Source organism: Haliotis rufescens, unplaced genomic scaffold, assembly GCF_023055435.1.
Source record: "Haliotis rufescens isolate VD_foot unplaced genomic scaffold, xgHalRufe1.0.p SCAF_14, whole genome shotgun sequence".
Lineage (NCBI taxonomy): Eukaryota > Metazoa > Mollusca > Gastropoda > Lepetellida > Haliotidae > Haliotis > Haliotis rufescens.
Genome location: NW_025963824.1, coordinates 30,569,633 through 30,584,497, shown reverse-complemented (window position 1 = coordinate 30,584,497; position 14,865 = coordinate 30,569,633). Strand labels below are relative to the sequence as shown.

The 14,865-nt window shown below is 41.0% G+C and overlaps 1 protein-coding gene across 3 annotated transcripts in view; it reads right to left on the bottom strand.

Moving 5' to 3' along the window:
* The window catches only part of LOC124143331, a 91,054-nt gene that overhangs the window by 7,858 nt on the left and 68,331 nt on the right, over window positions 1-14,865 (bottom strand). The window contains exon 1 of one of the 3 annotated variants that reach the window (XM_046512264.2): window positions 6,813-7,013. The exons of the other annotated variants lie outside the window; for them this stretch is intronic. The gene's annotated coding sequence lies outside the window, so the exon portion shown is untranslated. Of the gene's footprint in view, window positions 1-6,812; window positions 7,014-14,865 lie in introns of those variants that run through there. 3 annotated transcript variants of the gene reach the window in all.

Genomic DNA, 14,865 nt, shown 5'->3' with positions numbered 1-14,865 from the left:
GGTTTTTTAATATATTTTCTTAGGATAATATATTAATAACTTCTGATATTACATCTAACGCGTAGCGACTTTAAATGCCGCTGCCAAAGGTATTCCCAATAACGTAAAATAAAATGTCACGCTTTTATTTTACTGTTTACTGTTTACTAGTTGCCACCCAGAAATAAAACACAGCGTTTAACTGCACACAATGTATATACATCTAACACAATGTGTACGCCTAACACAATGTGAACACGATTCACATGTTGATAATAATCCTACATCACAAAAGTAGATTACATCTTGTAAAAAAAATCTCCACCCCGTTCTAATAATATCAATGACTCGGACATCGATTCTGACGAATCTGTGTGTTTTTATGACGAGTATGGTAATGCTACACGAGGAAAGACACACGGGAAATGGTACCATCAAATTTAGCGATTACCGCATTCCGTAAATATTTATCTCCCATATTACCAGGTAACGCAGTACGGAAAACATATCTAATAACAGCTTTACTGCAGAGCGGTGAGATAAAGCAGATTACAACTTTAACAAAGCGTATAAGGTAATGATAAGATATTAGGGAAAATGTGATAAGTGTTCTTGGCCACGTGTTTATCATTGTCAGCGGGCGTGTGCGGAACAAAACACGGAGTGTGGTTTGTGAGATTTTATGATTTAATTTACCTGTGGATCTCGGAGTTGATAAGATATGTCCAATTAGACACAGGTGGTGGATTGTTATGCGAAGAATGTTCAGGTAATAAGCCGATAGGACTTATGGTTTTATGGCTCAGGTGTCATAAAGTGGGATTTCATGCCTGTAGATTTACGTGGAGCAGATTGTAAACAGATGACGGTAGAGAAAGGAATTTATAACCATAGACTTTGAATAACATTTAGTCTCTGAAATCTTATATTACAAAATATCCTTCTTGACTCTAAAAATAAAAAAAATTCCCTATGCTGATTTCAGAATAGAGCTAGCTTGAGCTGGCTAGACTTGCTTTTGTATGCATTTCTAGATTATTATTTTTTCATAAAATAAATATATTCCACGGTCATGGTGCAGGACTACCATAGACTTTGCGAAGCGTATTGTCAGCTGGGCGTGTTCGTCTTTCTAGTGAGTGAATGGATACGGTTTAACGCCGCATTTGGAACTATTCCGCCAATATTTAGGGCAGGGTAAACCGGGAATGAGTTTCACAAATTGTAGCATATCGGGAATCGAACCCGGGTCTTCAGCGGGACGAGCAAACGCTTGAAACACTAGACCACCCCGTTGTCAATCCTACACAGGTGGCCATGTAACTTGGCTAAGTGGATGAATGGGTGAGTGAGTGGGTTGCATGTAACACCACTTTCAGCAGCATTTTAGTTGTTAAGAAGTTGATCATCATCATTTATGTATTATCTCGTCGCTATCTCTATTTCCGGCTTCTACCTGCCGCTTCAAGTAGTATTTCAATCAGTGTCATCGTGACTCAGACTGATGTGGCAGGAAAGCCGCATTGACACGGGACATATATTAACCTATACAGGATTTGGTAATGTGACATGGATATATAGTCTAAGAGCTGCCTGGTATATATATATATATATATATATATATATATATAATTATTTTTTTTCGTTATATATATATGACGCTTAAAAATATAGCGTGCCTATATATATATATCTGGTGTAATTTCCTGTAAATATTTAAGCACCTTTTTGTACATATTTTCATACATACATGTATATAATAAAGTTAAAAAATATAAAAATATCTTATTCTGCATTGATTGTCAGACCCATTTGTTTGATATCTACATCTATAAACGTCATGCGCGACTTGCTATTTATTTCGATATAAAAAAAGACATTTTATAAATTTGAATCCTGCATTGCTTTTTCTGGTCGAAACTACTTTGTTTTCGTTTTCCGAAACCGATCATGTTGATATATTGTGAAACTGTTCCCTATCAATCTCGTTAAAATCAGATCTGATAGCTAGCCACCGCACTGATTGGAGGGAGCGAGAACTGAATGTGATTTTAATGATTGGTTCCCCATATATTTGACTGCCCCTTCATCTGCTTCATCTGCTACATTGCATCATACGACATCACCACCACAATCCTCATCACCATCCTCCTTAGACGCTTAGTCTCTGAAAACAACATTGACAGAACCAAATAATTGAAGAGGAGCCCCAGTGAGATGAGAGAACCTTTGGAAAATCTAGACTTGCTTCATTTTGGGATGTGGTGTTTAAGTGAGGGCTGGGCAAACTGGAAAATCATCCGAAACTATCATCTGAACCAACCTACAGTGTTCATGTATAATCTTCTCAATATTAAAGGTATTTAACATTTTTATTAAAACGAGGTCAATGGTATTGGTAGATATTTCTAAAATATACACGAACATCGTGAGGTAAACAAGTATAGGAAGTGTTGGTGCTTGACTTTATTCGAGGTGCTTATTTGTCATAGATCAGGCTCGTGCTTAATAGAAGTGGGTTAACGGGTAGGGTTGGATGAGGGTTCGGCAACGGGTGTGGGGACACGTGGGTGGGGCTATACAGTACATCCGTGGTTACAAGGTTGTCAAGTGCGTCTACCCACTGTGACAGAGACTACTTAGTAGACTCGACGGGTTGAATACACAGTTTAACAACCAGTCATATCTTGTTTGTTTGTTAGCCGCACTCAGCAATATTCCAGCTATATGACTTCGGTCTGTAAATAATCGAGTCTGGACCAGACATTCCAGTGATTTAAATTATGAGCATCGATAAACGCAATTGGGATACGATGACATGCATCAAACAAAGTCAGCGAGCCTGACCACCCGATCCCTAAGTCGCCTCTTACGAACTCATATCTTGGCTTATGATAGACTGGTAAAACACTGGAAATTAATATGTACACCTATATAACATGTAACATACACATAATAAAACGTGGGAGAGAAACAATTTAAGGTACAGGTGACGTCTAAAATGCTTATTTTCAAAAATGTATTTTTTCCACACTCAAAGACATTACCGCGGGCACGTAGCACAGGAAATCAGTAGCATGTCAACAAATCCATACTGAAGTACACAAGTTAGTCCTGTTTTTGTTTGTTTGTTAAACGCCGGACTCAGCAACATTCCAGCTATATGACGGCGGTCTGTAATTAATCGATTCTGGACCAGACAATCGAGTGATGACAACATGAGCATCGATCTACGCAATTGGGATACGCAAAATTGGCATTAACAACGTCAGCGAGCCTGACCACCCGATTCCGTTAGTCGCCTCTTACGACAAGCATAGTCGCCTTTTAGGGCAAGCATGGATTGCTGGAGACCTATTCTACCCTGGATCTTCACGGGTCTTGTCTGTTATTACACTACCTTGTTAAACTGTGTATCTGGACTAATGTTTGTAATCTATTTTATCTATTTTATCACTTATAATCAAGATATCATTCAATACTGTTTACATTAATTAGGTGAAATCGGGTGTCAACTTCCTCGCAAATATCAAGAGACCCTTACCTTCATGTTAGGTGCGACAAAGGATAGCAGGTCTATCAATGTAACAACGAGAGACGACACCACATAATGTCCCAAAAGTTGATTGCTGTTTTACGCCGCACCCGGAAATATACCAGTAACATTACGGACACAATCCAGTTATATCACAACCACACCGCACGATGGCAAGCAGTCATCCGAGCCTCAAAACCCCTCCCCCCCCCCCCCCCCCCCCCCCGACCCGACCCCCACCACCCCCAACAAACCCTCATTGAGTACCCTGGTACGGGCAGCATAGGTGGCTGGGTATCTGTACTACTCAAAATCACCACAGGGTGTGTGCGTGTCGTACAATAGTACACCCACTGGTACAGGACTTCGGTGCTGGGTTCCAAATTCACAAAATTACAGAGTACAGTTCGTCTAATCAAGGATGTCCAATTGCCAAGCCCTGATCACAAAGAAAGTTGTAGCCTCGGTGACTGTCTCGGTCCGAGGCAGCGATAACTACTCGGTATAAAACAGGGTGGGGCAGTGAACGAACCAGAACAGAAATAAATCGGATTAAAGTGCAGATGTGGAAGTTACGACAAGACATTGATGAAGCATGCGCAGCTGACACGATTGTTGTTTTGTCGTGATGAATGTGGTGTACTTTTCTCCTCAGACCTCGAGGTATATCAACATTATTTTTACTTGTTACTTATCCCGAGGTAAGATTGAAAACTTTACTCAAGACGCAAGTACCGCCTACATAATCCCATGTGTCTGTAGCGTTACGTGGTGACCGAGCCCTGGGGGCACGCCATGTTTATTTCTTGTCTGATGAATGAGCCTTTGCAATGAAAGGTCGACAATTGAAAGCGCGTTTTAATTGAGGTAAGCATACAGTACTACGTTTATAACGAACACGCTTATAACGAACTGACGGATATAACGAACTTATTTTTTGGTCCCGGCTATTTGCATATCGTGCGCGCTTACGTGTCATAAGATACGTTTGTGCATATTTCAGGGTAGTGAGTGAATTGAGTTTAAAGCAGCTTTAATCAGTATTCCGTCACGGCGTGTCTGCTTAATGTGGGAGGAAAGCCCGAAGTGATGCAGGTCTCAGATGATTACACTTTGATGAAACCCACGAGCACGGGTATGATGCTGACTGACCTAGGAACATAATCGGGGCTGCAAGGCTTCGAACCCACGATCATAGTGTTTTGGCAACATCATACAGATACACAATCACATCTGATATTGAGATTAGTTCTTTCTCAGGCAGACCCGAATTCAAAATCTCCCCAATCTCCCAAGCAAATCTACAATACTTTGACAAATCTTCATTTCGTCTGATTCAGGCTGAAAATGAAGAGATTCTGTGGCCTCCGTTCTTATGACAACCATTTTTTCAAATCTTAAGTTTTTTTAATTTTAAAGACTGAGTGTTAATAACTGAGACTCGAATAAACCAGGTTTCACGCCACTATCACACATAGTCCTGCGACACGACTGTGGAATTTATAATTTTATAAATATGTTTTTACCGAAAGCCAAGGTGAATACTAGATCCCACTAAACCAAGTCTAGTTTCCTTGAAAACAGCAGAAGAGAAAACCCTCAAAGGGTGAACAAAATTCCAATTATTTTAAAGGGTTTTTTTCATACACTAAGTCTTAGTCTTACATATGTACTACTCGGTTGGGATGTCCTTCCATTTAAATATACAATTGACATATGGGCATTAGTCACGAATATCATGGAGGCATAAAAATATCCCTGTCAAAAGCAATATAGTTTAAGATGGCCCTAAACATGGTAATTCTTGAAATATGTCAACCAAAGTTGGATTCGAACCCGTCATTGGCACGGCTACACCAACAATGTCTGATTACCGATCCAAATGATCAATGTATATATATAATGTAACACCGCCACCCTGCAATATATTGTTAATGTAGATGTATAACTGAACTCTCTCTCTACAGTGATCGTCACGATATGGCTGAAATACTGCCGATGTGACGTTAAATCTTAACTCACTCACTCACTCTACAGTGATTAAGTGATTAATACTCCCCGTGGAGCTGAACCTAAAGCACGCGAGAGAGATATTTTATTCAACAGTAAACATTTGCTACATTGTATATACATTGTCTTCATAATGACAGGCATTCCTAGATGGCAATGATACTCCCCACATGGAATGCTCCCTCATTGAATGCCATATACCTACCTGCGTTCGTATATCACATATCAAAGGTTCAAAACAGATATTGGTTTCCAATATATATGAAATATTAATGTCAAAAGTAGTTTCAGATTATACTGTACTAAAACTGAATAGACGAGATATGTATTTGAAACGAACGTAATTATAAAACTGTATTGATGATAAGAATTGCTAGTTAAATATTTACAGGTCACAGATGAATGCTATTCGTTGTTCGTGTTGCCATTTTGATAGTTGCGGGAAGTATGTCACGTGTTAGACACTGCTAAACGTGACCTTTATAAATGGTATTAACGTCACGGGGATCGAATTTTGATTATTGTTAAGTACAGTTTATAGTTTACGTATCGGCATTAGAGTTAACATTGACCTTTGTAAGACTTGGGTTTTGATGAGTTGGGTAACAATCTATAAAATACAACAACGTCTCTTTAAAATAATTTATGTTTTTCCCAAAACAACCTTTGTGGATTCAAGGGTACTGGAATTGGCTTAGCTTGATCTTGACTTGCTTAGGCTTTTAGTAAAAAATATAAATTTCACAGTCGTGGCGCAGGATTAGGGTGGGTTTACAGCCGCATTGTACGGTCTTGCATTAACACGACTGGCAAGCTCACCTGGGTTTAGGAATTGTTATAACATGTGTTACAAAACTCTGTCCCCTTGACACCAATGGGTAACTAGTTATAGATGCTTAACGAAGCACATAAGTTATAAAAAAAATATCACACGACCAAACGTCGTCTCTAACACAGACGCTGAATCAAACCTGCCGGAAAACTCCCAAACGAGTTTTTCAGAAGGATGAATCTCTGGGCTCTTTCCTTGTTTACAGACATTGTAAACAAAAACAACTTAAAATATTAATATTTCACAGACTAAATGTTAGTATAGATCTAACACCGCCGACAGGGTAAATTCACAAGTAACGATATGTTGACGTGATGTTTATAACCCAACGCGAAGAAAAGCTACACGTTCAAGCATATCGTTAACGCTAGCAATACAGTAATACACTGATAACGGGCAATACTTATCCACTGAACAAACAACTAAATCACTCATCTGACAACTAAGACACGTTACCTTAACCAACAGGTAAAAGTCCAGTCGGAATATCCAATCACAAAATATCCCAAATCCACAAATCGCGAGACAGCCGATCTGAACCTCTCCGCTCGGTGTCTTCCTCGGAATAGGACAGCGATGTCTATACAGGTAGAACGTCGCGACCCCTGCGAGAGGTCACAGCCACATTCCGAACAGGCGTGTTATGTTTGAAAGCCCGACTGGGTCGGGCCAGGCTTTCTGTGTAATTACCCCTGGGTCAAGAAACATGATATTAACAGGCCCTCTCCTCAATCTCGGGGACTCAATGGAGCATTGTGGGTAGGTGGGGAGGGGAGAGACGGAACCTTAGTGCGTGTATTTCACGTCGAGTGTGTCACTTTTCGCAGCAGGTAAAGAAAAGAGGACTGTTATTTTCTCAATATATTATGGCATGCAACTCCGCTTTTGTCCGTATGTGGGTCAGGGTAACTCGGGTGTTGGTTTCTACTGAGTGTGTCGTTTTTTGCATAGCTGAAGGTAGATTATAGTGTTTGGGAGATAGTCGAGTCTCTGCTCGCGACGACCTGAAAGGGTACGTTGGTGTTTTAACAAAAACATTGTCATTGAATTTCAGCGAGACTGACTTGAGTGTGATTGCCGGTTGAAAAGGGTTGATTTAGAGATCGGGTTTCTTGGTGATAGGTTGTGTACAATGAACATCAGCCATTAGGTTGCTGACGGGTAAATGGGTGAGTTTTTTTTAGTTTTTGTGAAGGGGTTTGTCGTGGGCTGTTCAGTTAAGTCTAACTGCGAGGTAAAAATGGTATCATCCAAGGGTGACAGTGTGTGTGTGTTTGTTTGTTGTTTATCGCCGCACTCAGCAATATTTCAGCTATATGACGGCGGTCTGTGAAAAAGAAACTGGACCAGACAATCCAGTGACTGATTTCATGAATCACCGAATCTGACCACTCAATCCCGTTATTCACCTTACGACACACATGGCTTGCTCAAGACCATTATCTTCTTGTATGAGTGAGTGAGCTGGTTTGAAATTTTATTTATTCATGTCATCACATGTCAGCTTAATGTTTGAGCACAGCCCAAAGTGGCACAGACCTTACACGAAAACCGCTTTGGCGAAACTTGCGACCACGGGTATTTTACTGAAGGACCAAGGATTAAAATCAAGGCGATTCTGGGATTCGAACCCACGACCAATGATTCCTTATACATCTCATCTCCGGACACAGAAATGGTCCACTGGCCCACCCTTTTATGGAACACAATCGGAATGACGGGATAACGCTTGACACGATACTAACTATATTTCAATTTCATAAACGGCTTCTTTTTAAATTTAAAAAATCCGTGAATAATTATCGACTTCCAAGATTTAAAACGTACAGGAATCAGAGTGAGTGAGTGAGTTTGGTTTTACGCCGCTTTTAGTAATATTCCAGCAATATCACGGCGGGGGACACTAGAAATGGGCTTCACACATTGTACCCATGTCGGGAATCGAACCCGGGTCTTCGGCGTGACGAGCGAACGCTTTATCCACTAGGCTACCCAACCGCCTCTACAGGAATCAGAAACGGGCACGGGGAAATACCGTGACGGAACAGACACGTTATGAATTCAGGTTAAACCCAACGTCATTCTACGCCCGGCGTTTACTCAAAGCTCCGTGGCATCACCGATATTACTACCGTCTGACGTTAAATGTTTACAATGGTGAAAAGTGGCCTTATATCTCCAGCTTTGTCAGTGCTTCTGGTCGTTAATATGTCACCCCAGGTTATATATTTGCTCATTAGGTAAACATTTTCTTTTAGGAGTTTAGTTTGATCTTTGCTTGAAAGTCAACTGGGTAAAATGACCGGTCCCTTGGCGTCAGACGGCATTTGCCCTTTACAGTCTATTATCCACACAGCGCAAAGAGGTATCGCTTATCACGCATCTACTCTCAAATAAACGACCCTGCACTGCAAAGAGCCTGTATTCTCCAATGCCTATCTTGAACCTCGGCGACTTATCTGTCCGGAGCGATTTGAAGGATCGTTCATTATTCTCTAATAAGGCGAGTGATTCAATATATCTTGTGCTCGAGTGTTTCCGGCAGTGACAGGTCATATATCGGAAAGTTCTCAACGCCGCCTCCAATTTGCACGGAGTTTTATCTGAAAAGCTGGTGTAAGTGGGTTGTGGGTTTAATCGGATTTGAAGCCTACAGCAGCACATTCTCGTTTGGCCTTCATGTCTTTTGTACAGTAGCATAAGGGCTTCTATTAAGAACTTTTCAAGGCATTTAGAGAATGCTCCGAATTGATTGGCCGATCAAAGGTTTCAAATCACAATGACATGCCTCCTTTAACGCATGGTCTTCTGGTCGTTATGTCTTTGAACAATCTGACGTATTCAGTCTGAGGTTTCAAATCACAATCAACTCAAAACAGTGACAAAAATCTTAAAATAATTACAAACGTCAATATATATGACACAGTCACTCTATTGTTGTTCCGGGGGAAAATTGAGTGAGTGAGTGAGTTGGGTTTAACGCCGCTTTTAACAGTTCTCCAAAAATATCGCGGCATGTCAGCTTAATGTGGGAGGAAAGCCCGAAGTGATTCAGGTCTCAGACGTTTACCGCTTTGGTGAAACACACGAGCAGAGGTATGGTGCTAACACAAACCTAGAAACATAATCGGGGCGAACCGGGATTCGAACCTGCAATCAAAGGTTTCTTGCGTGCCCAAGGGACGCAACTCTGCACAGCGAATCGCGGCGCCTTAGACGACTGGGCCACCCGTGCCCCCAGGAAAACTGACTTAATTTTAGGTCATTATGCAAAATTATAGATACATTATAGATCAACCACAACATGGTTCAAGTCAAAGAAATCACTGGAATTTGTAGATTCCGTAACTAGAAAGGCGCTCGTTGATTCAAGTTCCGGAATCAGATTATCTTGATGTCTCCATTACAGAATCGTTGAGCGGCAGGACGGTCAGAAGTGAGTGAGTGAGTATGGTTTTACGCCGCTTTTAGCAATATTCCAGCAATATCACGGCGGGGGTCACCAGAAATGGGCTTCACACATTGTACCCATGTCGGGAATCGAACCCGGGTCTTCGGCGTGAAGAGCGAACGCTTTAACCACTAGGCTACCCGACCGCCCCAGGACGGGTCAGTAACACATTGCAGTTACAGTAAATGATTATACAGATGATAGAGGAATGTGTTTCGGAGACCATGCCAATTGATGACTGAATAGTGAATGAGTATTATTTTGTGCCGTTTAACAATATTCAAGAATAACACGACTGGGACACGGTTTTCACACATTGTGAGTGAGTGAGTGAGTGAGTTGGGTTTAACGCTGCTTTTAACAGTATTCCAGTTATATCGCGGCGTGTCAGCTTTATGTTGTAGGAAAGCCCGAAGTGATGCAGGTCTTAGACGTTTACCACTTCGCTGAAACCCACGAGCACGGGTATGGTGCTGACAAACCTAGAAACATAATCGGGGCGAAACGGGATTCGAACCAACAATCATAGGTTTCTGGCGTGCCCAAGGGACACAACTCTGCACAGCGAATCACGGCGCCTTAGACGACTGGGCCACCCGTGCCCCCCACACATTGTGCACGTGAGGAATCGAACCCGGACCTTGAGAATAGAAACAGAAAACGCTCAGTTTGTAAATCACTCGTGATATTCAGTCCGTATGTATTTTGAGATTATTGATGGCAAGAGCTGTATCGGATATAACCGAAACCGCCTTCGTGCAAAATGTCATCTCATTATAGGAAAGAGTAGCATTTAGCAACATTACATCCGCTCGCATTGTCAAGCTCCTACCGCTTGCGTCAAACGTGACGTCCCCAACGCTCAGAATATTCCGTAGCGGAAGAGATCGATAACCAGGAAACTATATACACCGGAATAATGCACATCCCCACAAGCAAAAACTTTATCAGGGTCCTGTTCCTCAAAGCGGTCTTAGCGCTAACTCCCCTAATGTAAGAAAAGCTTACGATCGCCGTAACGCTAAGAACACCTTCTGTAACTGACGCGTGAAGATCCGGGGTAGAATATGTCTTCGGTAACTCAAGCTTGCCGGAAAAGGCGACTATGATTGTCGTATGAGGCGAATAACGGGATCGGGTGGTCAGGATCGCTGACTTGGTTGATGCATGTTATCGTACACCAATTGAGTGGATCGATGCTTATGATATCAATCACTGATTGTCTGGTCCTGACTCGATTATTTACAGACGTCCAATGTCCAATTATTTACGGATGTCCAACACACTGGGACTCGTTCATTCGTTAGGCCGGTTTAATGACAGGACACTAAGATTCTCACTGCTATTATTTGTTATCATCACCATTATAATTTACAGATTAAATAAACACGCCACAGAGGGGATGGGTGGGTTAAGCTTGCTCGGCTCAGGCACCCATGCCTCGTCTCCTGGCAACCGAATGATTCCTCACCAAGGAAGCATTGTCTGGTCGAACCCACCAAGAACTTTCTGGAACATATCGAGACTCCCCAACACGGCAGCCTTCTGCATTACCCAAATTCACAGAAGGGTTGTACTCCTACGGGTTGTACTCCTACGGGTTGTACTCCTACGGGTTGTACTCCAACTCCACTGACCTGCGCTAATGGCAGGAGGTACCAAACCGAGGCACCGAGAACAATGGTTTATCGTACTGAATTGGGAAGAACACCTACTCCTTTTGAAGAACATATCTGTGGTCACTTCTCAGTCCTTGAAGATGAAGAACACTACCTGATGTCTTGTCATAAATATTCACATGTAAGGCACTCTCTGTTTAATTCTCTTTCATTATAAAGCAATTATTGTGCCATCCTTAACATCACAGAAATATTAAGTCTACTTTTTTTCAAATAATGAACCGGGTGACGTAGATATAATCTGCTACCATGTATACAACTCTAGAGTACTTATTATAGTGAGTGAGTATGGTTCCACGCCGCTTTTAGCAATATTCCGGCAATATCACGGCGAGGGACACCAGAAATGGGCTTCACGCAGTTTACCAATGTCGGGAATCGAACCCGAGCGAACGCTTTAACAACTAGACTACCCGACCGCCCCAGTACTTATTATAGATAATCATAAGATGACATAAGATTTTGAATTTGTACTTTGTATTGTTATCCTGACTTATTATGTATCTGTTTCTATAGTTTATAGAATATTGTCTCTGTTTCTACGTCGAACGTCCCCATTGTTTAACTGTTACGTGGCTATACAACATCAACAAAAAAACAAAAATATTCATATCAAATTTAAAAATAATTATTTTTATAACTAAATGAGACCTATCTTTAGTTCAGCTAAAAGCCTGTACCGTCTCGATAGTCCATGTGCCACGGCGGAGATGCACGCACCTGCCCATATCACGTGGGCTGTATGCGACACACATATTATGTAAGTCACCACTGTCTATGTACATGTACATTGCTTATTTCAAGCATATCGATTTCTATGTCTTGGTTTCCATGGAGATAAAAACCTTTCTATCACGATTCGTTATCTAAGCGTCTCCCGTGGCCTGCGGGAATTCCTGCAGATCACACAAGTGAGAAATTAACGTAGATAAGATAAGATTCTAGCATGTCACGTGACATTACTTGCTCGTCAATTTCACCTGTCATTGAAATGAATGTGTGTATGAATAAACAGCTTGAAATTTAATCATCTGTGATACATATATTTATATACTGCTGATTTGGAAGCGATGATTTACAAAGGTTGTGAATTTCATTTGGAATTGTTCAATGTGTTTCGCTGCAGTCACAACTTTTCCTGTTACATGACGACTTGCATGGATCGATGTCCATGATGTCAATCACTGGATTGTCTGGTCCAGACTCGAATATTTACAGACCGAACACCGCACTCAGCAATATTCCAGCTATATGGCGGCGGTCTGTAAATAATCGAGTCTGGACCAGACAATCCAGTGATTGACAACATGAGCATCGATCCACGCAATTGCGATACGATGACATGCATCAACCAAATCAGCGAGCCTGACCACCCGATCCCTAGTCTGTCATACAAACCCTGAAACAAATATATCCAATACAGCCGATGCAAGTCTATAATGTTTGGCAAGTCTAGATTGAAGAAAGTCTCCTTTTTATTATACTATATAACTATATTTGACAACCGTTTTTCTGTCAAACATGTTGATTTCAGAGACTAAATGTTAGTCTACCCGATCCCGTTAGTCGCCTCTTACGACAAGCATAGTCGCCTTTGGTAAGCATTGGTTGCTGAAGACCTATTTTACCCCGAATCTTCACGGGCCTCATATAAATTAACCATATAAAATATATCCATAACGATACTCAGTTTTTCGCGTTTCATCAACACTTAGACACCTTCCATTGCCAATCCTTTGAAAATCAAACATCGCATGCATGATTGTGGGCGATCTAAGGCCTGATGCGTTCGAATGATTTCACTTATTAAAACTCTCCCCATTCGTCTGTGAGGGAAAGGTTATCCGGTAGCCTTCTGCTCAACCAAGCAATATCAGCAGGCTCCGCTTCACCTCAAAGCTATAAGCTCATATTTTATTCAGAGCATCCCCTTTTATCCTCACCGGGGACGTTTGACATATAGAGTGCGCCAACAGAGTCCTACTGGACACGACCCCTGAAGATCCGGGTCAGAATAGGTCTTCAGCAACCCTTCTTGCTGTAAAAGGCGACTATGCGTGTCGGAAGATGCGACTAACGGGATCGGGTGGTCAGGCTCGCTGACTTGGTTGATGCATGTCATCGTATCCCCGTTGCGTGGATCGATGCTCATGATGTCAAGCACTGGATTGTCTGGTCCAGGCTTGATTATTTACAGACAGCCGCCATATAGCTGGAATATTGCCGAGTGCAGTGTTAAACAAGCAAACAAACCTACTGGACACACGCATATATGTACATGTTTGTTCCTACACCCTGTAAATGAATAAACAGCTTACATCTAACTTCATTGTTTTCATTAAAACAGGATTTGTTGAAGAACATATTACGAAGCAGACACAATATCGCAAAGGCTCCTAGTCTTAATACATAAATCGTTATCAATTGATTGTATAACTATTTTCCGTCACTTTTATGAAAACAGATTTGTTTAAAACATCTTGTAGCAGACAAAATATCGATAGGAGTACATAAATCGTTATTAATATAATTAGATAATTTATTATTATTTCGATCGTTTTCATTAAGACAGGATTGGTTCCTTATATTCATCTTTAGCAGACACAAAATCGTTGTCTCCAATGTCTTAAATTCTTCATGGTACAATATCTGTATAGGCATGGAGAATATCGACTATCGGTGAAATAGTTCTCACTTGGGTAAATGGCTTTTTCAGATACGTTGAAGCAACCCAATCATCAATCTTAATGAATAATTGCTAAAAACGCCACAATCTACCTTACGATAGCCACTGGGGTGATTAAATATTCATTCGTCGAAGATGAAAGCAGATATTTAAAGGTTGTGATGTATACTACTCAAAAGAAGAACACGCGATTATTTCATATTACTATAGCTAATCTGCAATGACAATGACTGATTCGGTCTTCTTAAACTTCTTTTGTGTGGTATTTTTTTTTTTTAAATCCTTCATGGTACAACGACTATTTTGAGACACTGGAAACGTAAAAATTATCTCTACAGCATCTTTTCTTCGTCAATAATAGCTAACAACGTCAAATTCGAAATTAAGATAGCCTTTCATATGGTTATTTAATATTTATTCGTCGAAGACAAGCAGCGATTTAAAGGTTATGGAGTATTTTGGAAAAAAACAACTCTTTTTGATAGGAACAAATATTATTCATAATGAATTAATGACCTCAAATCAATATGTTAAAAGGAACACTACATTCGCTTCTCGTTTCATGTAAGCTATTAACCCGAGCCTGTAAGATATCGATTATGCGAGATAGAAATTGTTATTGTTACAACTAATCACGGATATGTGGCCAGTCCAAGGCCTGGAGCGTGTTGCACGTGCAGTGGTAAGACTGAA